Here is a 27002-nt window from a genome sequence, read left to right as displayed (position 1 = left end):
AAAAAAAAAAAAAAAAAAAAAAAAAAAAAAAAGATAAAACTATGGGCCGGGCGCGGTGGCTCAAGCCTGTAATCCCAGCACTTTGGGAGGCCGAGGCGGGCGCCTGTAGTCCCAGCTACTCGGGAGGCTGAGGCGGGAGAATGGCGTAAACCCGGGAGGCGGAGCTTGCCGTGAGCTGAGATCCGGCCACTGCACTCCAGCCTGGGCGACAGAGCGAGACTCCGTCTCAAAAAAAAAACAACAACAACAACAAAAAAAAACTATGAAATTCTTATAAGAAAACAATGGTAAATCTTCACAACCTTGGATTTGGCAAGGGATTCTAACATGTGACGCCAGAAACATGAGCAACAAAAGAAAAAAAAAAATCAATTGGACTGCATCCAGATTAAAAACTTTTGCACATGAAAGACCACCATCAAGAAAATTAAAAGACAACCCACAGAATGGAAGAAAAATTCACAAGTCAAGGGTCTGGTATCCAGTGTATGTAAAGAACTCTTACAACTCAACAACAAAAATACAAGTAACTTTTTTAAATGAGCAACGGACTTGAATAGACATTTCTCCAAAGAAAACATACAAACGGTTGGCAAGCATATGAAAAGCTACTCAACGTCATACATCATTAGGGAAATGCAAATCAAAACCACAGTGAGATATCACTACATACCCACTAGCATGGGCACAATTTTAAAAATGGAAAATAACAAGCATTGGTAAGGATATGGAAAATTTGCAATCCTTATATATTGCTGGTGGGAATATAAAATAGCAGTTTCTCAAAGAGTTAAATAAACCTTGAAAACATTATGCTAAGTGAAGAAGACACAAAAGGTCACATATTGCATAATTTTATTTATATGAAATATTCAGAATAGGCAAATCCATATAAACTGAAAGCAGACTGGTGGTTGCCAGAGGCTGGGGAGAAGGGAGCAACTGCTTAATGGTACATAGTTTCCTTTGGGGTGATAAAAATGTTTTGAAACTAGATAGCAGTGGTGGTGGCACAACACATGAATGTACTAAATGCCACTGATTTGTCCACTTTAAAATGCTTAATTTCTTGTAAATTTCACCTCAATTTAAAAAAAAAACAGATATATATCAAATGGCTATTTTTTCTTCCAACTATCCACAGTAGAGGCCATTTACAAATGACCATAATGGAAATTTCAATTAATTTTGCAGGGCAAGCTTCTGATTATGACACAATAAAACTAAGAATAATTCAAAACAAACAACCCTAATGATTAGAAATTCTTAAGCCTTCCTATATAATTGCTGAATTAATGAAAAAAATTAAAAATATACAAGACTTGTAGTTCCCAAATGCTGATGTGCATTCAGATTACCAAGGGGTGAGGAGCTTGTTAAAAATGCAGCAGCTCAGGCCCTCCACCCAGAGTGTTAAGTAGAGTTGGAATATCTGCATTTTTAATAAGCCTGCCAGCTGAGACTGATATTCACCAAAGTTTAGAACCAGTGCAAGAGAATATTTAGAAAAAATATAAAGACATTACATATCATAAGTTACAGGATTCATACAAAGCTGTACTGAAATACTTTCTAAAATAATATTTAAATAAACAGAACATAAACTAAGCAATCCAAATTTTAAAATCAAGCAGTCAAAATTTTAAAATAAAAGGTATGATTAAAAAACAAAAATAGAAATATGGATGACAGTAAAAATGATTGATTAGATAACAACACACAGAAAGGGTCAGGCACATTGACTTACGCTTATAATCCCAGCACTTTGGGAAGCCAAGGTGGGAGGATCACGAGTCCAGGAGCTCGAGACCAGCCTAGGTGGCAGTGAGACCCTGTCTCAAAAAAAAAAAAAAAAAAAAAAGGAAAAGAAACATAAAAAGACAGCAGAACTTTAAAATGAGCTTGGTTCGTTATGAAAAAATTTACAAAGTCCTAAAAATTCTAATAAAATAAAGAATTATCAAATAGGTAAAAGCAGAATTAGTAAATTAATCATTTGTAATCAAGCAAGAAAAATAAGTTTGTCAGCAAAAACAGGTAAAAGCAGAATTAGGAAATTAATCATTCAGGCAAGAAAAATAAGTTTGTCAATAAACTGAAAAAAATACAACTTATCTAGACAACTCTTGAGTTACTTTATCAAAAATATAAGAAGTTGTATGTCATTAAAAAATAGAAAAAAATTAATTGTAACATTAGTTATATAATCTACCACTTGGTTGAAAAAAATAAAATTTGTACAGCAGGGGGAAAGTTTTAACAAAATGTAATGGACTTGAAATTCTTTCTGTTGTTCTTTCTTCACTAATAAGAGAAATAAACAGACTATTGTCCTCGATTCAAAAGCAAATCTCAAAATAATATAAATGATTCTAAATTACTCATTTTCCAGGCTTAAAAAAAGTCAAAATATTTCCCTATGAACTTTACTATTGAGGTTAACTTTTCATTTTAACATCGTTTTGGTAGACTGTTTAGCCTGTTACTCAACACTGAAAACCAGTAAATAACGGTGATTAGCAAAGAGGAGATAAGAATTAAGAGTCATTCACAATAATTAACATAGTACATATAATGAATCTTTGTTTAATAAAAGGGAGACAGCCCTTTTGTCTTTAGGGTGTTCAGTAGTTTCCTATGGCTGCTGTAACAAATCACTTGGTGGCTTAAAACAGAAAGTTATTCTCTTCCACTCCTAGAGGCCAAAAAAAGTCTGAAAGCAGTATCATTAGAACAAAAGCAAGGTCACACTCCCTCCAAAGGCTCCACGGGAGAGTCTGTTCCTTGCTTATTCCAGCTGTTGATGGCTGTGGGAATGCCTTGACTTGTGGCCCTAACACTCAAATCTCTGCCTCCTGGTCACAGTGCCTCCACCTCCTCTGTGTATATATAATCTCCCTCTGCCTCACTTTGATAAAGATACACAGGATTGCTTTTAGGGACCACTCAGATAATCCAGGATAAGTGCCCTAGACATCAACATCCTCAATTTAATTACAAAAACCATTTTCTAACATACAAGGTAACATTTCACAGGTTCCAGGATTAGGACTTGAGTATTTTAGAGAACCATTTTCAGCCTACCACAGACAGTCTCTTTAAAAACCTAACAGGCCTGGCCAGGTGTGGTGGCTCATGCCTGTAATTCCAGCTCTTTGGGAGACCAAAGTGGGCTGACTGCTTGAGCTCAGGAGTTCGAAACCAGCCTGGGAAGCATGGCAAAACCCCATCTCTATGTAAAAAACAAAACAAAAAGTAAATAAAAATTTAAAAAGAACAAAAACAAAAAAACCCTAATAGGCCAAGCTTTTTTGTCAGGAATTAGATCCTATCTTAGTTTCCAGATTCACAATGCCAAAGTCATAGGCCTTCTGACCCTAGACGTTGCAAACAAACACCACTGAAATTAACTCGGGAATTTCATCAGGTGCACAGGAAACTATCACAGGGTATATCCATTTGTTCCAAGAATACAAGAGAAGTTTTGTCTGTTTTACTGTTTGAGTTAAATTCTGCTCAAATTTTGTAGTCTCAAACTACCTATCTGCATGTATCTGACATGCAAATAAAAACAAAGCGTTCTTTCTCTTCTATATTGGTAAGAAGGGGTCTTTTTGTTGGTAAGATTTTCTTATTGCTCCAACATACTTTATAGAGTTGGGTAATAATAAACTAAGTTTTTAAATAAATTTGAGACAAACTACTTTCCAAAGGCAGCAAAATTTATTTTTATCCTCTAAATTTTTCCAGACACACAATTTCAAGACCCACTAGCCCTTGAATCTCCTCCAGAATCAAGCAGTTTCATTCCATAAAATCAAAATAAATTCCAGATGAATTAAGAGTTACATGTAAAATATGAAAACATTATAGAATTACAATAGGAAAATGAGCCAAGAATCAAGAGTCACATACAAAAAGGAACACTAAAAATAGGCAAAGAAATCAGACTAATGTAACACGATACCATGTTTCCAATTACTTTTTCATATTTGACAATGATAGTATCCAGCAAAGCGAGGGTATAGGAAAATAAGGCCTCAAACATAAATTGCTAAGAGAATCAACTGATAGAGCCCTTTTAAAAGACAAATTCAGCATGGCTGGCAAATTATAAAATGCATGTACATTTTTACCCAATATTTTCATTCTAAACTTCTATCCTACAAAAGTACTCATAAAAGTAAGAAAATATAAGATAAAAATGCTCATGGAGGCACTATTTGTATGTGAAAATTAGAAATAGTATAAATGTCCATCAACAGAGAAATGGTTAAATTATGGCATAGCCATATAACTGGAATATTATGCAACCAGTTTTTAAAAAGTGAAGCACAATCGTCTCAACATCCATGGGGGATCTGTTCCAGGGCCTCTTGAGGACATCAAAATCAACAAATGCACAAGTTCCTCATATAAAATGATATATTTGCATATAGCCTGCTCATATCCTCCAACATACTTTTCTCTAAATTACTCATAATATCTAATACAATGTAACTGCTATATAAATAGTTATATTGTTTAGAGAACAATGACAAGAAAAAAGTCTGTACATGTTCAGTTGAGACAATTCTTTTTCAAATATTTTTGATCCATGGTTGGTTGAATCTACGAATGTAAAACCTGTGGATACAGAGGGCTGACTAGACATTAACATAAGCAGTCATTCAGAAAGGCAGACATGACATGTGAAATGAAGAAAGCAACTTACAAAATAATAAATGACTCTGTTTTTAATTAAAGGAGAAAACAAAAAGAAATCTCTATGTACAATAATGTTTATATATTAATAGAAACCATGTTTTCGAAAAATCTTATGACATAGAAAAATCCTAATAATATAAAGTGAGAAAAGTAGGCTACAAAATTTTATAGGTAATAACATAAATAAAAGTAGCACTATAAAATAAACAGTTATCAACTATCTCTGAGTAACGTAATTCTGATCTGTTCTTTATATATTTTTTTATTTTCCAAAATGTATAAATATTACGTATATAGCATTCAAGTTAACTTTCTTTATTAAGAGAGAGGATCTTGCTATGTTGCCCAAACTGGTGTTGAACTATTGAGCAACTAAAGCAATCCTCCTGCCTCAGCCTCCCAAGTAGCTAGCACTATGGTCAGGAGAGATTCTAACCCTAAAAAATACCAAGAGATTGGGTATAATGATGTGAGTTCATGTACAAGGAAGACTTTTTAAAACTATCCATTTACCAAATCTTATCTATGCTGAAGAATGATCCCTCATTCAGACTGGTTACCTTGAATATGTTTATTCTCATGTTCCACTACCAAAAATATTTTTGAACTTTTATAGTTTAAAATTTCCTTTGATCAACTCAGGTAACAGAAAAAAAGGTAATTCTTAAAATTAGTATTAACTAACATAATCATCCAACCTCATCACATAGGCTAGCCCTGAAATAGATTTTGGTTCATTCTAAACAACTCTAGCTTCAAAAGACAAAGATTAGCACAAGCTCTGTCAGTTAAAACACTATGCTGCAACTTTCAACTTGTCTGGGGACAAGGAATAGACCCTGGTGTCAGAAGTTTCCCCCAGGTAAACTTAAGTATTCACTGTCATCAGCACTGTCTTTCCAGTTCACTCACGGTCTTCCTGAGCAGAAGGGGCCTACCCTCAGTCACAATTCTCAAAATCCTACCATCTCTTCAATGGTAAGCTCAAGATACACCTGTTTAGTGAAGCTGTGCCTCTTTTGAACTCCAGAAGCATCTTATCGCCTATACTACTGACTTGGTCAGCATGCGTTATTTTTACACAGACATTCTTTTCATATACTCTAACTTTCCAATTATACTTTACAAGTAACTAGAAGACACAGTTTCATCTCCAGTGCAACTTGCTGGAGATAAAAACTGAGTGGCCCATCCAAGAAACACAATAGGTATTTGTTTCCTTTTGTTGTATATAAAGACTGGGACAGCATTAATTTGAGCCTATGGTACTCCAGTGGGCCTTGAATGGCTGCCTGCAAATCATGGGTTTTATCCTACAGTAATGGAGAGTAAAGTTCTGAGTTCAAAAATGATGTGATAAAAGTTCAATTTAGAAAAAGTGGTTCACCGCAGCCAGATGAGAGGAGGGTAATAATGTGTACAGCAAGGAAGATAGTTGGCCTAACATAAAGGGTTAAGTAAAGGGCTTTAAAGTCAGAAAGCACTGACTTTGCCAACACTTCCTTGCTCTGTGACACTGGGAAAGTTATGGCTTTCCTTTCCTTACCAGTAAAACAAAGATGATAAAACCAGACCTGGGCCACACCTGGTGGCACACACCTGTAGTCTCAGCCACTCAGGAGGCTGAGGCAGAAGGACTGCTTGAGCCTAGGAGTTCAAGACAAGTGGGGGCAACATAGTGAGACTCCGTTTCAAAAAACAAACAAAACAACAACAACAAAAACACCAAAAACTAGAAACAAATTTTTAAAATCCTAGGTCTTACCCAACCATGGTGGGCATTACATGAAATAATGCACACAGCACACATGCCACAATGCCTGTCAAAGGGTAAGCACACTGCACTCTGAGACCAATTCTCTGACACCAACTAGGTGTCCTACAATTCAATTCAATTCTGATACTACCTGGAGTTACTATCAGATCCCACAACTTAAAGAGCAAGGTTTCCAACAAGACTGCCCTCACTTCAGACATCCCCCCCAGGCTATCCACACTAATGTCCAACTTGGCTACGAATTCAGAGATTCCCAAAACTTCCCTTCAGTTTCAACAATTCTCACAGAAATCACTGAAAGCACTATACTTAAACAATCACAGTTTCATTACAAAGGCTACAACTCAGGAACAGCCCAATGGAAGAGGTGCACAGAACATGGGCAAGGTCTAGGAAAGAGGGCAGCGGGATGCAAAGCTTCCCTGCTCTCTCCTGAAGAAATCCAGGTGTCATCCTCCTAGCAAACCAGTACGTTCACTGCTATTCCAGGGTTTTTATGTGGGGCTTGATGACCCAGGCATGAGTGATTAAATCACTAGCCAGATGACTGGGCTTTGCTATCCAGTCACTGTCCCCTCCCCAGAAACCAAGGTCTCTCTGATGTGGACAGCTCCTTTCCTGAACTATCTAAGGGCCCACCCACAGTCACCTTATCAGGATAAACTCAGGTGTGGTCAAAAGAGACTCTTGTTATGAATAACAAAAGATACATCTATAAGGAAATTCCAAGATTTTTTGAAGCTCATTGTCAGGAACCAAAGACAAAGGCCAGATATAATAGATTCTTCATCATATCACATACACAAGCAATAGAGACTATAATTTCAGAAACTGACTAGTAGACTACTGAAGTAATGCAAAGCATAAAGATCAGGAGAAAAAACATCAAAAGCATTACAAAAGCAGCAGCAATAGAAAAAGGCTGAGGGGGAGGGTGTCGAAATTATCTACAAAGGTTCAAGCCTGGACAATTAAATAGACAGAGACAGACATATCCTGGCAGGAAACCGAATATGGGATTGAGAATGAATTTAGTTTTAATCAAATTGAGACTGAGGTGACAGCCAGAGATTGCAGATGAACACTGGGCAGATGGAGATCATGAGCCTAGAGATGAGAGAGGATATGGTCAGAATCAGTTGTCAGAGTTATCCACATAGATGGAACGCCCCCCACCCCACCAGACTCCCCAAACCCTCACAAAGGAGGATACCACCAGCTAATGGTGTCACTTAAGCTGCTATGTCAAACAAAAGCAAGTTACTGCATGCAGCAGAGAGTGTAAGGGATAACGTCTAAAGATTTAGTATTTTTGACTCTAAACAAAATGGTACCTAATATTTAAAATAAAGATCCAAAAAGAATCACACAACCAAATGCCAAACAGAAATGCTGAGTTTGTTCTTTCACAGAAATGTATTACTTTATTTTCTAAAAAAGGACATTTATCTCCCTCCAACAGAAATAAATACTTATTTTTCAATGAAAAGGTTATAGAACAAGCATAGAACATGTCAACAATACAACATAAACAGGAACAACTATGATCAATTCAAAAAGCGTTGTGTTCAGATACATGAAGCAAGACAAAAACCTCAAGCATCTAAATCATTACAAAGACTTACCCAAAGCTTTTAGAGTCCTGCTTTTTAAAGTACGTTCAGTAGCTAGAAACTGTCTCATTAACTGACCATGGGTTCAGAAGTATCACAATTTACTTTCCCCTGGAATGCACATATCACATCATCCATTTGTTGCCAGCTTCCCAGAAGAGAGTACCCACTCTGTATTTCAGCCTGTGAACATGACAAATGGGAGAAAAAAGAGAAAGCAGAGTTTGGGAACAGTGCACTGGGCTAATCAGATGGTTCATGGAGTAAACAGGTTATGGGCCCAGGGACCTGAAACATCTGAGTACTGAATGGATTAACGCACAGAGCAACTCAGGAAGCTGGGTCATAGTGCTTAGGAAGAGAATGCCAAAAGACTGAGGTGAGAGCCCAATATGCATGCCACCTCTGTAAAGATCCAGAGAGAGAGGGCAGCTGAAATGTTAACACTGGCCAGGTCCTTGGAGCTTCCGCTTCTCCCTGAGCCAGAATTGAACAGCAAGGGCAAAATCACAGCCTAGATCCCACCCCAACTGTCAGGCCTCTGAGCCCAAGCTAAGCCATCATATCCCCTGTGACCTGCGTGTATACATCCAGATGGCCTGAAGCAACTGAAGATCCATAGAAGTGAAAATAGCCTTAACTGATGACATTCCATCATTGTGATTTGTTTCTGCCACACCCTAACTGATCAATGTACTTTGTAATCTCCCCCACCCTTAAGAAGATTCTTTATAATTCTCCCCAAAACACTGCTCTCAACTCCACCGCCTATCCCAAAACCTGTAAGAACTAATGATCATCCACCACCCTTGGATGACTCCTTTGTCAGACTTAGCCCGCCTGCACCCAGGTGAAATAAACAGCCATGTTGCTCACACAAAGCCTGTTTGGTGGTCTCTTCACACGGACGCGTGAGACATTTGGTGCCAAAGACCCAGGTCAGCGGGACTCCTTCAGGGGACCAGTCCGCTGTCCTCATCCTCGCTCCATAAAGAGATCTACCTACGACCTTGGGTCCTCAGACCAACCAGCCCAAGGAACATCTCACCAATTTTAAATCAGGTAAGTGGCCTCTTTTTACTGTCTTCTCCAATCTCTCTCAATATCCCTCAACCTCTCTCCTTTCAATCTTGGTGCCACCCTTCAATCTCTCCCTTCTCTTAATTTCAATTCCTTTCATTTTCTGGTAGAGACAAAGGAAACACATTTTATCCGTGGACCCAAAACTCCAGCGCCGGTCATGGATTCGGGAAGGCAGTCGTCCCTTGGTGTTTAATCATTGCGGGGACGCCTCTCTGATTATTCACCCACGTTCCATTAGTGTCTGATCTCCGCGGGGACGCCTGCCTTGGTCATTCACCCACGTTCCCTTGGTGGCAAGTCAATTGCGGGGACGCCTGCTTTGGCTGCTCACCCATGTTGCAGTCCAGGGCTGCTCCCCACCCCCTTCTCCGTGTCTCTACCCTTCTCTTTAAACTTGCCTCCTTCACTATGGGCAACCTTCCACCCTCCATTCCTCCTTCTTCCTTGGCCTGTGTTCTCAAGAACTTAAAACCTCTTCAACTCTCGCCTAACCTAAAATCTAAGTGTCTTATTTTCTTCTGCAAATACCGCTTGGCCCCAATACAAACTTGACAGTAGTTCCAAGTGGCCAGAGAATTGCACTTTCGATTTGTCTATCCTACAAGATGTAGATAATTTTTGTCGAAAAATGGGCAAATGGTCTGAAGTGCCTGATGTCCAGGCATTCTTTTTTTTTTTTTTTTTTTTTTTTTTGAGGCCGAGTCTCGCTCTGTCACCCAGGCTGGAGTGCAGTGGCCGGATCTCAGCTCACTGCAAGCTCCGCCTCCCGGGTTCCCGCCATTCTCCTGCCTCAGCCTCCCGAGTAGCTGGGACTACAGGCGCCCGCCACCTCGCCCGGCTAGTTTTTTTGTATTTTTTAGTAGAGACGGGGTTTCACCGTGTTAGCCAGGATGGTCTCGATCTCCTGACCTCGTGATCCGCCCGTCTCGGCCTCCCAAAGTGCTGGAATTACAGGCTTGAGCCACCGCGCCCGGCCCAGGCATTCTTTTAAACATTGGTCCCTCCCTAGTCTCTGCTCCCAATGAGACTCATCCAAATCTTTCTTCTTTCTCTCCTGTCTGTTCCTTCAGTCTCCACCCCAAACTCTGAGTCCTTTGAATCCTTTTCTATGGACTCATCTGACCTCTCCCCACCTCCCCAGGGTGCTCCTCACCAGGCCAAGCCAGGTCCCAATTCTTCCTCAGCCTCTGCTCCCCGACCCTATAATCCTTCTATCACCTTCCCTCCTCACACCCAGTCTGGCTTACAGTTTCGTTCTGCGACTAGCCCTCCCCAACCTGTCCAACAATTTCCTCTTAAAGAGGTGACTGGAGCTAAAGGCATAGTCAAGGTTAATGCTCCTTTTTCTTTATCCGACCTTTCCCAAATCAGCCAGTGTTTAGGCTCTTTCTCATCCGACCCCACTAAATATATACAGGAATTCCAATATCTAACTCTGTCCTACGATTTAACCTGGAATGACCTAAATGTCATCCTAACTTCTACCCTCTCCCCAGATAAACAGGAAAGAGTTTTTTCTTTAGCCCAATTTCACGCTGATAACCACCAGCTTCACGAGCCAGACCTCCAGGAAGGCATTAGAGCAGTTCCCTGAGAAGATCCCCAGTGGAACTACAGGCAGATTCCCCAGGTATAGCTAGGCGAGATTACATGGTTTCCTGCCTAGTTGAAGGGCTTAACAAGGCATCTTACAAAGATGTTAATTATGACAAACTTAAAGAAACTACCCAAGGTAAAGACGAAAACCCAGCCCAGTTCATGGTTCACTTAGCAGCAACCCTTAGATGCTTTACCACCCTAGACCCAGGGGGACCAGAAGGCCGCCCTATTCTTAATATGCATTTTATCACCCAGTGAGCTCCTGACATTAGAAAAAGCTCCAAAAATTGGAATCTGGCCCTCAAACCCCACAACAGCAATTAATCAACCTCGCCTTCAAGGTGTACAACAGTAGAGAGGAGGCAGCCAGACAGTAACGCACTTCTGAGTTACAGCTACTTGCCTCCGCAGTAAGACAACCCACAACCATGTCTCCAGCATACAAGAACTTCAGAACATCCAAGCCAAGGCTCCCAGGGGCTCCTTCAAAACATCCTCATGGATCTTGCTTCAAATGCCAAAAGCCTGGCCACTGGGCCTCAGAATGCCAGCAGCCCAGGATTCCTTCTAAGCTGTGCCCTATCTATGTGGGCCCCCACTGGAGGTCGGACTGTCTGACTCACATCAGCACTGCTCCTAAAGCCCCTGGAGCCCAAACCCAACGTTCCTTGGCCGATTCTTTCCCAGATCTCCTTGGCTTAGCAGCTGAAGACTGACGCTACCCGATCACCTCAGAAAACCCCCTGGACCATCAGGTAACTCTTACGGTAGAGGATAAGTCAGTCCTGTTCTTAATCAATATGGAGGCTACCCACTCCACATTACCTTCTTTTCAAGGGCGTGTTTCCCTTGCCTCCATAACTGTTATGGGTATTGAAGGCCAGGCTTCTAAACCTCTTAAAACTTCCCAACTCTGGTGCCAACTTACACAATACTTTTAAGCACTCCTTTTTAGTTATCCCCACCTGCCCAGCTTCCTTATTAGATCGAGACATTTTAACTAAATTATCTGCTTCGCTGACTATTCCTGGGCTACAGCCACACCTCATTGCTGCCTTTTCCCCCAGTTCAAAGCCTCCTTCGCATCCTCTCCTTGTATCTCCCCACCTTAATCCACAAGTATAGGATACCTCTACTCCCTCCTTGGCAACAAATGATGCACCACTTACCATCTCATTAAAACCTAATCACCCTTACCCCACTCAACGCCAGTATCCCGTCCCGCAGCACGCTTTAAAACGATTGAAGTCTGTTATCACTCACCTGTTACAGCATGGCCTTTTAAAACCTATAAACTCTCTTACGATTCCCCCATTTTACCTGTCCAAAAACCGGACAAGTCTTACAGGTTAGTTCAGGATCTGTGCCTTATCAACAAAATTGTTTGGCCTATCCACCCCGTGGTGCCAAACCCATATACTCTCCTATCCTCAATACCTCCTTCCACAACCCATTATTCTGTTCTGGATTTCAAACATGCTTTCTTTACTATTCCTTTGCACCCTTCATCCTAGCCTCTTTTCGCTTTCACTCGGACTGACCCTGACACCCATCAGGCTCAGCAAATTACCTGGGCTGTACTGCCGCAAAGCTTCACAGAAAGCCCCCATTACTTCAGTCAAGCCCAAATTTCTTCCTCATCTGTTACCTATCTCGGCATAATTCTCATGAAAACACATGGGCTCTCCCTGCTGATCGTGTCTGGCTAATCTCCCAAACCCCAATCCCTTCTACAAACAACAACTCCTTTCCTTCCTAGGCATGGTTAGGTACTTCCGCCTTTGGATACCTAGTTTTACCATCCTGACTAAACCATTACATAAACTCACAAAAGCAAACCTAGCTGACCCCACAGACCCTAAATCCTTTCACCACTCCTTTCCGTTCCTTAAAAACAGCCCTAGAAGCTGCCCCAACACTAGCTCTCCCTAACTCATCCCAACCCTTTTTCATTACACACAGCCAAAGTGCAGGGCTGTGTGGTCGGAATTCTTACACAAGAGCTGGGACTGCGCCCTGCAGCATTTTTATCCAAACAACTTGACCTTACTGTTTTAGCCTAGCCATCATGCCTCCGTGCAGCCACCCTAATACTTTTAGAGGCCCTCAAAATCACAAATTATGCTCAACTCACCCTCTACGGTTCTCATAACTTCCAAAATCTCTTTTCTTCCTCACACCTGACACATATACTTTCTGCCCTCCCCAGCTCTTTCAGGTACACTCACTCTTTGTTGAGTCTCCCACAATTACTATTGTTCCTGGCCCAGACTTCAATCCGGCCTCCCACATTATTCCTGATACCACACCTGACCCCCATGACTGTATCTCCCTGATACACCTGACATTCACCCCATTTCCCCATATTTCCTTCTTTCCTGTTCCTCACCCTGATCACACGTGGTTAATTGATGGCAGTTGCACCAGGCCTGATCGCCACACATCAGCAAAGGCAGGCTACATTGAGGCTACTGCTCTGGCCCCATCCACTACCTCTCAGCAAGCCAAACTCATTGCCTTAATTCGGGCCCTTACTCTTGTAAAGGGACTACGCATCAATATTTATACTGACCCCATATCCTGCACCACCATGCTGTTTCATGAGCTGAAAGGTTTCCTCACTACACAAGGGTCCTCCATCATTAATGCCTCTTTAATAAAAATTCTTCTCAAGGCTGCTTTACTTCCAAAAGAAGCTGGAGTCATTCACTGCAAGGGCCATCAAAAGGCATCAGATCCCATCGCTCAGGACAACGCTTATGCTGATAAGGTAGCTAAATTGCAGCTTGTGTTCCAACTTCTGTCCTTCATAGCAGTTTTTCTCCTTCTCATCTGGTCACTCCCACCTACTCCCCCACTGAAACTTCCACCTATCAATCTCTTCCCACACAAGGCAAATGGTTCTTGGACCAAGGAAAATATCTTCTTCCAGCCTCACAGGCCCATTCTATTCTGTCGTCATTTCATAGCCTCTTCCGTGTAGGTGACAAGCTGCTAGCCCGCCTCTTAGAACCTCTCATTTCCTTTCCATCGTGGAAATCTATCCTCAAGGAAATCACTTCTCAGTTGTTCCATCTGCTATTCTACTACTCCTCAGGGATTGTTCAGGCCCCCTCCCTTCCTTACACATCAAGCTCGGGGATTTGCCCCTGCCCAGGACTGGCAAACTGACTTTACTCACATGCCTCGAGTCAGGAAACTAAAATACCTCTTGGTCTAGGTAGACACTTTCACGGGATAGGTAGAGGCCTTTCCCATAGGGTCTGAGAAGGCCACCGCGGTCATTTATTCCCTTCTATCAGACATAATTCCTTGGTTTGGCCTTCCTACCTCTATACAGTCCAATAACGGACTGGCCTTTACTAGCCAAATCACCCAAGCAGTTTCTCAGGCTCTTGGTATTCAGTGGCGCCTGGTTTTACCTCAAACTGCCACCCTTAAGTCTCACTTTAAGTAGACAGAAGATCTTCAGTGACAAAGTACACTCCAATACTTTCACCCTGATGGAGTCCTATTCTTTACTTTTATACTTACTCTTATTCTCGTTCCCGTTCTTATGCCACCCTCTACCTCTCCCCAGCTATCTCCACCACACTATCGATCTCAGTCACTCTCTCCTAGCCGTTTCTAATCCTTATTTAACAAATACTTGCTGGCTTTGCATTTCTCTTTCCTCCAAAATCGCAGAGGCCTTGACTTACTCACTACTAAAAAAAAAAAAAAAAAAAAAAAAGGTTGGGGGGGGACTTTGTATATTGTTAAATAAGAGTGTTGTTTTTACCTAAATAAATCTGGCCTGGTATATGACAACATAAAACTAGCTCCTTCAGTGTCTTACTGGCCAATTCATGCATCTCAATTTCTACCCTATGTTTTCCTCCATAAAAAAGTAATCCCTGTCCAACTTTCGCTTCCAGCAAGATCAAATAGATGTAGTTTTTCCTACTGCTCTAGCTAAGTACAACTAAAAATCCTAGCCACTATATGTAAAACAAATACGGGAAGACTCTGGACTCTGAAGCTACAGATAAGGCAAACCAGATAGGCACCTTGGGACCCATGGAAAACATGGTGGTGAGTTCCCTGGGTTTTCTTTTCGCCTCAACATATACCACAGACAACGAGCTTAAAAACAAAAACAAACAAAAAACAAAACACAAACCCCTGCTCTCCTAAGCCAAAGAACTGAACAACAACATGCCCTCCAGCCAATACCACAGAAAAAAACTGGCCCACCCCCACCCACAAAAGCAAAAGCCATGTGGGGAGCCTAAGTTTCCACCCTTATGAGGCAGTAATGTTGTTCAGGTGTGTCTACCCCTTATCCCTACAGGGGAGATACTGGAGAATTCTAGACTTCCTTCCCTGCCAGGTGGTAATAAAACCACCTTCCCCTGCCAGGGAGTATCTGTGGAGACCACCTGGAGAGCCTGGGTTTCTCCTCCCACCTGGCAGTAATGAGACATCCCTCCTGATCCCTACTGGCGTGGTATCTATCAGAGGAGGCCTAGAGTCAGTTTCACCGCAGCCCAGGGGTAAGAAGGCCATCCCCTCCCAGTAGTATTAGTAGAGTCCTAAAGAGGGGCTCACACTCCTACAACTGCCCAGCAGTAATGAGGACGCCCACTTTGTGTGTCAATGGATCAGTTCCTCAAAAGCACAAACTACCACAACTCACCCAAAATTAAATGGATTATCTGAATAGCCCTAATAACTGTTAAAGAAACTGAATGAAGCCTTCGAAAAAGAAATCTGGCCCAGATCATTTCATTAAAGAATTCTACCAAAGTTTAAAGAATTAAGATCAATTCTACACAATCTCTTCCAGAAAACAGAAGCATAGGGAGCACTTCCAATTTTTTTTTTAGACAGGGTCTCACTCTGTCACCCAGGCTGGAGTTCAGTGGCATGATCACGGCTCACTGCAGGCTCAAGTGATCCTCCTGCTGCAGCCTCCCAAGTAGCTAGGACTATAGGTGCATGCCACCACATCTGGCTACCTTTTTAATTTTTTTTTTTATAGAGTCAGGGCCTCCCTATGTTGCCCAGGCTGGTTTCAACTTCTGGGCTCAAGCAATCCTCCCAGAGGATGGTTTCGGGCTCCCAGATTACAGGCGTGAGCCACCACACTCAACCTAAAAGGGAGATCTAACTGCAGACAGAAGTGGAGAAGGCCATAATGTGACCAAAGAAGGAGAGATTAATAATATAACCATAAACCAAGGAATGCCATCAGCCACCAGAAGCTAGAAGAGGCAAGGAGCAGATTCTCCCCCAGATCTTCCAGAGGTGGCATGACCCTCTGACACTGTGATCTTGGCTGACTGATACTGATTTCAGAATTCTGGCCTCCAGAACGTTGAGAAATAAATGCCTGACGTTTTAAGCCACCGTGTTTGCAGTAATTTGTTATGGCAGCCACAGGAAACTGGTATAAATACCTCCCCATCTCCAAATAAATATGTATGCAAAAGGCATACATATTTGACTAGCCTTAAGTACAAATGCAAAAGAGAAAATCAGATACAATTTCAGAGTTCCTCATTCAAAATGATAATATAACAATCCTAATTTTTTTATACAGTATAGATAAAAAGAGAAATAAATACAGCTTTGGAAATTATATCCACTGGATCCAATTATATCCAATGTATACTCAGTTCCCTGAAGATTAGCCTACTCAATAGACAAGAACTGTTTATCAAGTAGCCTAGCAAAATTGAAGACTCAATCTTTATTAACTCTGACTTCTAGTATATTTCTTCTCTGAAGGAAAGAGAAGCTAAATTGTATAGGTTTCATTACTACCATAAAGAAATTCAACAAAATAAGGTCACTCTGGCACTCCTTGGAGTCCTCTAGATTATTTCCATCCTGCTTCTCCACCGCCTTCCCATTCTTAGTGAACAAAGCAAACATAATTCTTGCTTTAATTTAATCAATTGGTCTTAATGAACCACCACGTTAAAAATATAAACAACCTAGGGCCAGGTGCAGTGGCTCATGCCTGTAATCCCAACCCTTTGGAAGGCCGAAGAGGGAGAATCAGATGAGCTCAGGAGTTCGGGACCAGCCCAAGCAACACAGAGAGACTTCATCCCTACAAAAAAAAAAAAAAAGAAAAAAGAAAAATTGGCCAGGTGCGGTGGCACATGCCTGTAGTCCCAGCTACTCTGGGAAGCTGAGCTGGGAGGATCACTTGAGTCCATGCATTCAAGGTTACAGTGAGCTGTGATCAGGCTACTGCAATCCAGTCTGGGCAACAGAGTAAGACTCCGTCTCTACAAAAATAAAAAATGAAAAAACCTAACTTTAAATCTGCAGTCACTCTCATTAAGAAGTATGTTAACCCAGTAAACTCTTCAGGTTGAGCACTACATCATAAAATTTCATTATGTGTATGATTATAACACAAACAATAAACCTGGTAATATATTTTACTGAATTTCGAAATGATACAATGGAACATGCAAGACTATCAAAACAATCATTATAACACATGAAAGGGGAAAAGGCAAAAAGGATGTCTCATTTAAATCTCCCACATTATAGACAGACTCACCCTAAGTAGCTACAGTAAGTTACATTCAGCATGGATATTCAGAAACTTTGGACATAACTTGTAATACAAGGCACACTCACTGAAATAATCCCTTACACTTAAAGCCACAGAAGTACAGTATATTTTAAATTTACAGTACATTAAAATAGGCATTATAGCATAGCAATTAAGAGCACAGACTCTGAAACTAGACTGCATAGGTTCAAATCCATGCCCCGTACCTTCTTGGGGCTTCTGTTTCCTCATAAGCAAAATGAAGATAATAACAGTACTTGTATTTACTTCACAGTGGAAGCTGAGAGGGTTAAAGGAGTTAAAAACTTAAAGCATTTAGAACAGAACTCAGTATACACCTGGCACTCACACATTATTAAAAGAGAGGGTCGCTATTACTACCTATGGTCTTCATAACAGTTTCATGGCTACCATGTTTACTTTTCATCATAGAAAACCTAGAGGTGATGAAATCTCAGTGACCTCTGTACTGAAGGCATTGATTTGTGTTTATCTCCTTCTCTACACAGTAAAGCTCAAAGACATAAATCGTGTCTTATTTAAAACTCTGTCCCCATTACCAAGTCCATGGTGTGTGTCCAAAAATGATCAAGTTTAGTCAAGAAATATTTTGGTGTTTAAGCTACCCCAACTTTCAATCATTTTCCTCCCTAACTCTACACAGGTAAATTTTTATTTAAAGGCTACACAAAAAGAAAAAAATAATTCTAAGACAGTATTTATATTATGAAAGCAGAAATGGTCAGAGCCACAGCCAAGGCTGCCTTTCCCAAGATACCTAAACATTCCAGTGGGGCAAGAGTCCCTGTTAAGAGTTAAAAACAATCCCCTCAGTCCATGCTCCCAGTCACATGGAGCTGGAAGAGCTGGAAAAACCGCCACCACCACTCATTCCTCTTTCTTCATCATTTATTCTTATCTTCATCTAGCATTTCCCTTCTTTGTGACACCACCACTAGATACCAGCTCACCACATGCTATCCCTCTCCTCCATGAGTTCTCCCAAGGGAATTAACTATATACACTTACATAAAACAGATGTGATCTCCTATTTGAGATGAAAAACTAAGGGTACCATAACTCTTCCCTTTATCTTTGTCCCTAGAACAGTAATCTACTTTCTCTGAGGAAGTGAACAACTGAAGTCTTCAGGAATCTCAGCAGTGAAAGGCTGCAGACGGTTCTGTAACCACCTGTGAAAGGCGGTTAATCCTCTACTGTCAGCTTTCACTGATGGCAACCCCTCATATGTCTCTTCCATTTGCCTCCTGAGTTTTTACAGTAGGATCCCTATGGCCCTACTGCCACAAGGAGAGGACAAGGTAAAGGTGTGAATAAACCTCATAAGACTTTCTTGGGACATTACCTCACAGCCATAGGGAACACACTGAAGGTTTTTCTTAGCTCACTGCATTAAAAACCTTGCAGCCAAAGGAATTACAGCAGTCCTCATTATCCAATAGCAATTAGTGTCTCATGGGGAGAGGACCACACAGCCATTTCTCTTTAACAAGGACCATATTTTTGTAATGAAGAAAAAGAGATCTGCTTAGAATTTTCCCAAAAAATAAAACAAAAAAATCTATTATGTTCATAAAATATCATGTATTATATTGATCAAAATTTAGATTACACTTTGCAACTATGCATTAATTCTTAGGACAAAAAACTAATGAATAGATGGAGTGCTTGGGGCACAATTTTGTGACCAAATTGTAAAACAGCATGATGTGACAGCCTTAATTTCACATTTGCCTTTTGCAAAACAATTATATAAAAGTCATTTTAGCCAAAAAAAAATATATACTTTTCTTCATTTGTCTCCTGGAGCCTCTCACACCCCTTTTAAATTCTTTTAAAGTACCTCTTTCATAATTATCCCTGCTGTTTTTTCTCATTTAAAGTGTTCTTGCATTGCCATACTCTCACTAGAGCCTCTTTTTTATTATTAAAGTATGTACATAAAGAGCACAAATCTTCATATTTTTACACATTCTGAATTTTTACATATACATATACCCGTGTAACCACCACACATCTCAATGTAAAAATGTTGCAAGAAGGTTCCCTCATGCCCTTTCCCAGTCATTACCACCACCACCACCAACCCAGAGTAATCACTATTCTGACTTCTGTCACCAGAGAAGTACTGTACTTATTTCTGAACTTCATTTAAATGGAATCATGCAGTGTACAATCTTATGTCTGACTTATGTCTGTAAGATACATCCATGTTGATACATATATCCATAATTCATTGTCTTTTATTGGTTTTGCAGTGTTTCATCTTATAACTGTATCACAATTTACTCATCCATTCTACTGCTGATGTACAATTGGTTCTGCAGTGTTTCATCTTATAAATATATCACAATTTACTCATCCATTCTACTGCTGATGTACAACTGAGTTATATCCAATTTTTGATTATGAATAAAGGCATTATAAACATTCTTTAACATGTTTTTTTAGTAGGCACAAGCATTAGTTTCTCTTGAGTATACCTAGGAACGAATGCAAGCATTTGATCACGGGTAGGAGTAGACAAAGCCACAGTCTTCCAAAGTGACTGTACCATTTGACACCCCCACCAACAATATGTAAGAGATCCAGCTGGTCTACACTCTTGCCAACACTGGAACTGTCCATCTTTTTAATTTTAGTTATTCTGGAAGGTGTATAGCAGTATCTCATTATTGTTTTAATTTATATTTCCCACTGACAAATAATGTTAAGTACCTTTTTATATGCATACTGGCCATTCTGAGACTCTCTAATAGAAAGTGCCTGTTCAAGACGCCTACACATTTTTAAAATGATTTTTCTCATTAATTTTTTTATGCTACACATACACACACACAGAGAGCATGAGTCCTTGGTCAGATATATAAATTGCAAATTTCTTCTTCCAGTCCATATTTTGCTCTTCATTTTCTTAGTGGTGTCTTTAGATGAAGAGAAGTTCCCAAGTTTAATGAACTCTGAAGACAAATTTATCAATCATTTTCATGATCAGTGCTTTCTGAGTCCTTTTTAAGAATCTCTGCCTATTCTAGGCACTAGTTCTTTATTTGCACTTATGGTTTCAGTAGTTTTCCCCCTACCTTTGACTTCATGAAATCCTGCCTCTTTTGCAAGATTTGCACCCCCTACCTTGTAGTCGATTTGCACTGCATTCATGTTATGTTGTTAGGTGCTGGACAACTTTAGTGTTACACAAGTTCAAGTGGAGATCAGCTTTAAAACTAGAGAAATCATCAGTGATTACTTCCATATTACAATGATTTCTGTACAAATATATTCAAAACCTAATGTAAAAAGAAAAAAAATTCTAATACCCACTATCCTAGCATTTTTCCCCCAAACATACCTTAAGATGATTCTTTCTACACCTTTTAAACAAATAACTTCCTGCTCTATCCTTTTTCCTAAATTAGTTAAGAAGACCTCCAATTTCCAACCATATAGTTCCAAAGAAATAAACCTTACTCTTACGGCAAGCACGTATTCCCTTCCACAACCCTGTTATCTTCACATCCAATCACTCTCACAACATGCTTTCAAAATGTGTGTGGAATGTGAACTCTGCTCTGCCACAGCCAATGCCTGGTTCCTTCCCTCACCATCTCTTGTCTGGAGTATGCAAACTGTCCTTAACTGGTCTCCTCTTTACAGTCTGTCTTTCACCCTGTCACCAAAGTCACCTTTCAAAAACATAAAGTTGAGGTTATGCATCTAACGAGCTCCTTCTACAGTTCCCACTGTCTGCAGGATAAAGTCACTCTCTTAGCTAAGAGTTCACAACCTGGCTCTAACCTTTCCTGGCTTCCCTCCCAGCAACACCTACAATACTCTGGTCTGACCCCTGGACACCATGAGCTCTCACTTGTCCTGGCTTTGCTCTGCTTCTCCCTATGCCTTTATCCTCCAGTTAGCTCCCTTCCTCTTCTGGCCAGACCCACCCCAGAAGAAGTAACTGTTCCCTTTTATGTGCTCTCACAGCTCTCTGCACCCACAACTATATTTGAGTTCTTATCACACTTTATTAGTTAATCATTTATTTATTTGTCTCAACTGTCTACAAACTTCTGGACCTGGGACTTCTCCCTGAATTCCTCAAGGGTAGGGTCAGGAGTTAATGTTTACATCCTAAAGACTTGGCGGGGCTATTCCATAAAGGTTCAATGAAAGAATAAATGTCCTAGTCACTTTTACTCATCCTATTTTTTCAATAAGACTGGAAAAATTAGCACAAGTATATCAAAACAACAAGCTTAACTAAAATCAGTTTTCTTTTAAAAGCCCCCCAGCAAATTATTCTTTTAAAAAAATGTAATAAAAACAAAAATCTCAATCACTGATTTGTGCTTCCTGATAGAAATTAGTCATAACTGGCCAGGCACGGTGGCTCACACCTGTAATCCCAACACTTTGGGAGGCCAAGGCAGGCGGATCACCTGAGGTCGGGAGTTCAAGACCAGCCTGACCAACATGGAAAAACCCCATCTCTACTAACAATACAAAATTAGCCAGGCGTAGTGGCACATGTCTGCAATCCCAGCTACTCCAGAGGCTGAGGTAGGAGGATCACTTGAACCTGGGAGGCAGAGGTTATGGTGAGCTGAGATGGTGCCATTGCACTCCAGCCTGGGCAACAAGAGCAAAACTCCCTCTTAAAAAAAAAAAAAAAAGAAATCAATCATACCTCTGTTTCAAAACAAATTTTTAACTAATGGGCAACAAAAGTAAGATGAATATACCACTTAACCAAGGTAAATGTAATTGTTACCACACAACTGGATGCCAATGGAATAAAACATGATTATTTACACAACTAAAAGATCACAAACAAAACTACTGGCTTGAAATATGTGTTCATTCTAGGACATCGCTGGAGCCTTTGAAAAAATATATATATACATAAAAAATGAAAAATTTGTGCATATATTAATGTTTCCCCTTAATACGTAACACATCTGTTATGTTGCAGGAAGATAGTATGCATAGTGGTAGTAAGACAGTAAGAACACAGGCTGGAAACACAATGCTAATTGTGTGACATGGACAAATTACTTAAACGTCAACGTGCTTCAGTTTCCTCACCTGCAAAATAAAGATAATAAATGTATCCACCTCACAGTGATGCTAGACGACTGAGTTGGCACATGTAAGTCCCCGATTCAGAGCCTGGCATAGTACATGAATGCAGAGGAATAAATTTCAAATATTTTCACTGTTTTTTTAACTTTTTTTAAGCCCTTTTACACACACTGTCTTTTCTTTTCCTCCCAACAGTTTAATGAGATTGTTTGAACACGAAATACTAACTTTAGAGATAAGACACCAATAGTAAAGTTGTATGATTACCCCTTTTTTTTTGAGACGGAGTCTCCATCTGTCGCCCAGGCTGGAGTACAGTGGCACGGTCTCGGCTCACTGCGAGCTCTGCCTCCCGGGTTCATGCCATTCTCCTGCCTCAGCCTCCCGAGTAGCTGGGACTACAGGCACCCACCACCACGCCCAGTTAATTTTTTTTTTTTTTTTGTATTTTTAGTAGAGACAGGGTTTCACCGTGTTAGCCAGGATGGTCTCGATCTCCTGACCTTCTTCTGATCCACCCGCCTCGGCCTCCCAAAGTGCTGGGATTACAGGCGTGAGCCACCGGCCCGGCCACCCTAAGACATTTTTAAGTGGCAGAGTTTGGACTAGAATCCACACATAATCTTAACCCCAGGCCAAACTGACCAAATCTCCACGGATCCAGTTTGGAAGAAAGAATCTTTTGGGTTTTCCCCATTGCTTCCTCCTCGTTGTCAGCAACAGCCAGCCTAAAGACCTCATCGGGGCAAATGCAGAGGACCACGTGTTCAAACTAAAAAGTAGAAGAAACCTAACTTTCACAGAAACTGACACATAGTTGGCCCTCCAGAGATGGCAGCTATTGACTGAAACTTACAAGCACTATTACATTTTTCTCAGTTACAGAACAAAGTACTACTCCACAAAATCAAGTCTACTACCAAAAACAAAAGTCACTTAATACTATGCTTATCTGTCATATTAAGCATATCTAAGTCCAATGTGCAACAGAAACCTAAACAAAGAAGTGGTAAGATTTATTTTTACTAATCTCAAAAAACATGTTTCACAAAAAGGGCTTTCATCATCAGTTTTTTGAAAACTAACCCAAGTAGTTATATTTCATGACATGATGTTTCTTTGAACAAATAAGTTAACGATATGATTAAATATTTCACCTTGGTAATGCCTTCAACACATTTGTTCAATACTTTTCTTGGGCTTAAAGTGACTCTCAATCCCTAATCTCATCTACTGCCAGGTACACAAGAAACACAGTTAATGAACTTTAAAGGCAGATGCAATGTTTCCAGGGAAGTCATCTGAACCACAGAAGTACAAGCAAGCAAATCATCTCTACCACCACGTCTAAGTGCCTTATCTTTCAACTTCTTTTCTTCAAATGGGCAATTAGAAGCTAAAATACACCTTAAAAATCAGGTTTGGCATCCGCCCTGGCTAGGGCCTACCTTTCTTTACGCGGCACTGCCACTCTGGCACCTACAGGCAGGCCTTTGGCGCCTGCAGGACTCACAGGGAAGGCAGCCCCAGGCCCTGCTCTCCACAGCTCTCGTCGAAGCCCTGCACGTGGTGGCCACTTGAGACGTTTTAGTGGATGGGATTCGACAGTGGCTGAGCTCAGGTTGCGTTCCGGGAGGGCGCAGCTCCCAGACCCGCTGTGGTTGCAGGAGGAAGGTTTTGACGCTCCTAGCGTAAACAGCGACGGGACACTCTTCGCCCCGCTGCTACCTAGCCCTCGCTGCTCGCGCGGCCCCTCCGCACCCGACGCCTCCGCCAGCCTCCAGGATTCATTTCCCTGCGCCTCCTCCCACCTGAGCCAGCGACGCCACCGCCACCTGCACCGGACCCCAACTCCCAAGCCAGGGGCCGTTACCCAAGGTCGCGGCCCGGGGGAGGCCCACGTCTCAGGAGGAAAAGCCCGGGCTACAGCTCCCGCTCCTGCACCTCTAAGATCCCCCGGCCGCCGCCATTTTCCTTGCGCCGTAACCTCACCTGACAGTTCCAGCCGCCCACCTGTGACAAGCAGGGCACGCCGCGCGACGCCGAGTGGGGTGCGTGGGCAAGCTGGGACTCCGTAAGGGTCACAACCTCCGAGCGGAACCCGCCGTTAATTCATCCAGAAGCGCGGAGGCGTCCGGCCGTCGCCCTAGTAATGCGTCCCGGAAGGCTACGTCCTGATTGGCTGCAAGAGCCGTGTCGCAACGGCGTCCCCGGCTGCGTGGGAAGCCCGGGTCCGCGGCGCCCCGCGCCTGCTCCACAGCCCGGGATACCCCCGGGTGCCTTTCTTTGAGAGCTCCTTTAAAGAGGCCGCGCTTATTTCCTCGTCTGTCCTCCTGGAGAGGAGGGACCCACGGAACGGTGGGGTGTAAGGATAAGAAAATAACGAAATAGGAAATTAGCGGAGGTCATTTGTCCGAGGAAACCTAATGTTTCATTCAACCCCTAGAGCTGCAAAATGGAAAGCAGAAATCTGGGAGTTTAATTTACAAGCCTAAATTGGGTGCGCGAAGACACAGGACAAATCAGTAATAGAAACAGCTCTAGAACCCAGGTTCCCTCATCAGGAGCACAAAGTTTTTCCAGCATGCTCAGTGTTTCCCCAGTCCTAGAAAATGTTTCCTCCCAGTTCCCATAGCAACTTCATCACACTGCTCCAAAGGTCTCCTTCACCTACCATGGTGTGTCTGTCCCCTAACCTACTAGATTGCAAGCCCCTGAATGGTGGGGACTGTGATTAAACCCCTTTTCATTTCCCTTAAGCAATGCCCTCCTCAACTTGGCCTTCAACAAATACAATAAGAATCTTATAAATAATAAACATAGCTACACATCACACACAGCCACTCATCAGTAGTTCATGTGTGTCTATACGTTTCATCCGTTTATTCAACAAGGCACAGAGGAGTGAATATTTTTAAAATTACAAAGTTCCTGACCTCACAAAATTTATGGTATAATAATAATGACCGTCTACATTTTGGCTGCATAGCTTCAACATAGCTAAATTATATCCCCAAATTCCCTGTAAATCAAAGATTCCTGTGCTATTTTCCTAAATCAGCTTCATAATTTCTCTAAGTTTGTTCCAGAACATTTTAGTATTTAAGATGTACTAAAATTGCATCAGAAAGTGAAGAATGACTACAGAGAGAAACACCAGAACAAAAGTCAATTCTACCAATTATGCCTATGACCTTAGGCCTCCTTTTTACCTTTAAAATAAGATTACTGGAATAAAAGATCTCTAAATTCGTTTTTGTTGTTGTTAAGAGTTGGCCTGGCTATGCTCCAGAACCTTCAAGGGCTGTGCTGTGGTTCTTTGGGGGCTTGCCAGAGGCTCTTCATAGCTTTTGCAACTCGATTGCAGAGAGTTCTAGCATCATGAGGTGTGTCCGGTGATACAGCCCAAAAGGCAAGGCTGCACTAACCACAGAGGACAGAGCTGGGCCCTTTCTTTTTTCTTTTTCTTTCTTTCTTTTTTTTTTTTTTTTTTTTTTTTGAGACAGGGTCTCACTCTGTCACCTAGGCTGGAGTGCAGTGGCGTGATTGTGGCCCACTGCAACCCCCGCCTCCCGGGCTCGGCAATCCTCCCACCTTAGCCTCCAAACTAGCTGGAACTACAGGCACCTGCCACCATGCCCAGCTAATTTTTGTGTTTTTTGTTGAGACAGGATTTCACCATGTTGCCAGGCTGGTCTCAAACTCCCAAGCTCAAGCTATCCACCCACCTCGGCCTCTCAAAGTGCTGGGATTAGAGGCTTGAGCCACCGCACCTGGCCCTGAGCCCTTTCTTGATCTGAGCTACTCATCACTAGCCACCTTCCACATCAACTGCTAAATGGATAGGAACAGAATTCCCAAGGGAAAATATGCTGATTTCTAAACTCTAAGAGATCTACTAAGTGTCATGTCATGCTTCTTTCCTTTTGATAGAGGTGCAAGGTGTAGTAACATGTTTTTCATTCTGGGAAAAATGTCCTGACATGCCCGAGATCATTGGACAACTTCAGCATCCAAAACGATGTGTAGTTTACATAATACTATTATACCAGGATCATTCTTTGTTTTGATACATGTTTTATGCTTACACAAGATGTTGGCGTAAGGGGAAACTGGGTAAAGAATATATGGAAAAATCCCTGTACTCTTTTTACATCTCTCCTAAGTCTAAAACTATTCCCCCAGTTTTTTAAATAATTATTTTAAAATATCACCAATGTAGCAAGCTCCTGAATTCTTGTGGGGTTTATCCACCTTTGAAATGTATGTATTTCTTCAAGGCGTCTGGAGAAGTAGTCCCTGACCATTTTGGCACCGGGGACTGCTTTCATGGAAGACAGTTTTTCCATGAACAGGGTGAAGGGTGAAGGGGGTGATTTGGGGATGATTCAACCACATTACATTTATTGTGCAGTTCATTTCTATTATTATTACATTGTAGTATATAACACTTAAAAAGTGGTGTTAATCTGTGCTCTACTGTCCCAAAGGGACAAGTTTCTGACTCTTTCCTGACCCCGATAACAGAGCATCACAGCTGATGAAT

At 41.4% G+C, this 27002-nt stretch overlaps 1 protein-coding gene across 3 annotated transcripts in view; it reads right to left on the bottom strand.

The window, feature by feature from the left end:
* The window catches only part of LCLAT1 (lysocardiolipin acyltransferase 1), a 219367-nt gene extending 194740 nt beyond the window's left edge, over nucleotides 1-24627 (bottom strand). The window contains exons 1-2 of one of the 3 annotated variants that reach the window (XM_025354949.1): nucleotides 24470-24627; nucleotides 8110-8280 (exon numbers count right to left, since the gene is read on the bottom strand). The gene's annotated coding sequence lies outside the window, so the exon portion shown is untranslated. Of the gene's footprint in view, nucleotides 1-8109; nucleotides 8281-24448 lie in introns of all 3 variants that reach the window. The other 2 variants (XM_025354950.1, XM_025354948.1) reach the window with 2 other exon arrangements.
* Nucleotides 24628-27002: the final 2375 nt, after the last annotated feature.

The sequence above is a fragment of the Theropithecus gelada genome, chromosome 13, assembly GCF_003255815.1.
Source record: "Theropithecus gelada isolate Dixy chromosome 13, Tgel_1.0, whole genome shotgun sequence".
NCBI lineage: Eukaryota > Metazoa > Chordata > Mammalia > Primates > Cercopithecidae > Theropithecus > Theropithecus gelada.
Note: the sequence above shows the minus strand (reverse complement) of the source record. Positions and strands in the feature narration are given on the sequence as shown.